General features: G+C 42.4%; 1 non-coding gene across 1 annotated transcript; it reads right to left on the bottom strand.

Annotated features, from left to right (window-relative positions):
* Positions 1-1,064: 1,064 nt before the first annotated feature.
* LOC141687885 (small nucleolar RNA R71) lies at positions 1,065-1,171 on the bottom strand. The gene has a single exon (XR_012561364.1). It is a non-coding gene; the product is annotated as a small nucleolar RNA R71 (small nucleolar RNA).
* Between the last annotated feature and the right edge of the window lie 1,634 nt (positions 1,172-2,805).

Here is a 2,805-nt window from a genome sequence, read left to right on the forward strand (position 1 = left end):
ATTGTGGATGCTTGGTAGAATGGTATTAGTACAATGAAAGTTGGCTTTTATCAGTTTCGTGTTATTCGATTAATATCATCACTGTCACATGCTAAAGGTAATAACAATGGCTATAGAAGGAAGTAATAATGAAGTTGTGATCTCATGAGTGTTTTATTATTGATAAATTGAAGTGTTAGTTAAGTGATTAATTAAGTAGTTAATTATAGTTAATATTTAATTAACAATTTTAAGTGTTAGTATCTTAACATTGAGAAGTAATCATACATTGGTGAGTGAGTTTAATTAGACAATAATTTAGTCTGAGTCTCTGAGGGAACGAACTAGAAATTATTCTATATTACTTGCGAATGCGTATACTTGCGTGAATATTAGCGCGTGTTTTCGCCCTAACAAGTTTTTGGCGCCGCTGCCGGGGACTCGGCGTATTTGTTTAGTTTATGTACTTACCATCATTGGTCATTAGGACTCAGTGATTAGGACGTAATAGTTACTTATTTTTTTTTCCGGTTGTGTTTCAGGTACTTTAGCAAGCGTTTATGCAAACTCGTTCTCGTGCTCGCAAGAGGACTTTAGATACAGCTGAGGAGACAGACGAAGTTCTTGATATTCCGGAGAAGTTAGATTTTGAGGATTCGGATTCAGGAACTGAGCAGAAAGAACCAGTAAACATGGGAGATCGTATTGTTCAAGCTGATCCAGCTCTTATGGATTTTTCTCGGCCTAAAATTGATGACATTCAGTCAAGCATCCTTCATCCGGCTATTCAAGCTAACACTGTTGAAATCAAGCCGGGCACTATTCAGATGGTGCAGAATTCCGTTTCTTTTGGAGGAGCGGCAACTGAAGACCCCAACATGCACATAAGGAATTTTGTCGAGATCTGCAGCACTTTTAAGTATAATGGCGTGACTGATGAGGCTATCAAGTTGAGGCTTTTCCCATTCTCACTGAGGGACAAGGCTAAAGACTGGTTACATTCTGAACCAGCTGGGTCCATCACTACGTGGCAAGATCTTGCGCAAAAGTTTCTGGTGAAGTTTTATCCGATGGCAAAGACTGCTGCTATGAGGAGTGCTCTTACTCAGTTTGCGCAGCAACCTACAGAATCTATGTGCGAGGCTTGGGAACGCTACAAGGAAATGTTGAGAAAATGTCCACATCATGGAATGCCGGATTGGATGGTGATCACTGGTTTCTATAATGGTTTGGGGGCTCAATCTCGGCCCATGCTCGATGCAGCAGCTGGAGGCGCCTTATGGGCTAAAAGCTATACTGAGGCGTATAATCTTATAGAGATGATGGCTGCAAATGAGCATCAAAACCCAACTCAGAGGATGACGTCAGGCAAGGTAGCAGGTATTCTGGAAGTTGATGTAGCCATCGCTATTGCAGACCAGCTCCAAGCGCTATCAATGAAGGTTGAGTCTCTGGCTACGTATGGAGTTAATCAAATAGCTATGGTTTGTGAGCTTTGTGCAGGTTCTCATGCTACGGATCAGTGTTCTCTTGTCAACGAATCTGTTCAGTATGTGAATAATTATCAGTGACAACAGCAGCCTGTGCCAGCGACCTATCATCCTAACAACAGAAATCATCCAAATTTCAGCTGGGGGAATAATCAGAATGCTATTCAGCCTCCATATCAGCAAGGAGTGAGTAAACAGTTTAACCCACCTGGATTCCAGCAACCTCAGCAGTATGCTACAAGGCAATCATATCCTCAACAGGGAAGTGCAGCTGCACCTACTAGTGCTGATTTTGAGGAACTTAAGCTGTTGTGCAAGAGTCAGGCGGTTTCTATCAAGACCTTGGAAAATCAAATCGGTCAATTAGCCAATGCAGTGCTCAATCATCAACCTGGCACTCTTCCCAGTGACACGGAAGTACCAGGCAGGAAGGAAGCTAAAGAGCAAGTCAAGGCTATTACCTTAAGGTCTGGAAAAGTAGCTGATGCTAAAAAGGCAAAAGAAGTAGAAGCTGAAATTAGAGGTGAAGAATCTACGCAAAAGGAGAAAGCGGCGGAACCAAGGAAGACTACTGTTGAACACACTCTGCCTGAGGCTAATACAGGGGAGAAACAGCTCTATCCTCCACCACCTTTTCCTAAGAGATTGCAGCAACAAAAGTTGGATAGATAGTTCGGAAAGTTTCTGGAGGTGTTCAAGAAACTTCACATCAATATACCTTTCGCTGAGGCTCTTGAACAAATGCCTAGTTATGCGAAGTTTATGAAGACTATTCTTTCAAGGAAGGTGAAACTGGATGACCTTGAAACCGTTGCTCTCACGGAAGAATGCAGCGCTGTTCTGCAGCAAAAGTTACCACCAAAACTGAAAGATCCAGGAAGCTTCACCATTCCTTGCACAATTGGCAATCTGACGTTTGACAAGTGCCTTTGTGATTTGGGAGCAAGCATTAATCTGATGCCGTTGTCGATCTTTAAAAAGCTGGATCTGCCTGATCCAAAACCCACATACATGTCGCTACAATTGGCTGACCGTTCCATTACTTACCCAAGGGGCATAGTTGAGGATGTGCTCGTCAAGGTGGATAAGCTTTTCTTTCCAGCAGATTTTGTTATTCTGGATTTTGAGGAAGATAAGAAGATTCCCATAATCTTGGGAAGGCCTTTCTTGGCTACTGGCCGTACCTTGATAGATGTACAAAAAGGTGAACTTACTATACGGGTCCAAGATCAGGATGTGACCTTCAACGTATTCAAGGCAATGAAATTGCCTACAGAAGATGAGGAGTGCTTAAAAGTGGATGTGATTGATTCTGCGGTTACTTCGGAACTCGATC

The sequence above is a fragment of the Apium graveolens genome, chromosome 9, assembly GCF_009905375.1.
Source record: "Apium graveolens cultivar Ventura chromosome 9, ASM990537v1, whole genome shotgun sequence".
Classification (NCBI taxonomy): Eukaryota; Viridiplantae; Streptophyta; class Magnoliopsida; order Apiales; family Apiaceae; genus Apium; species Apium graveolens.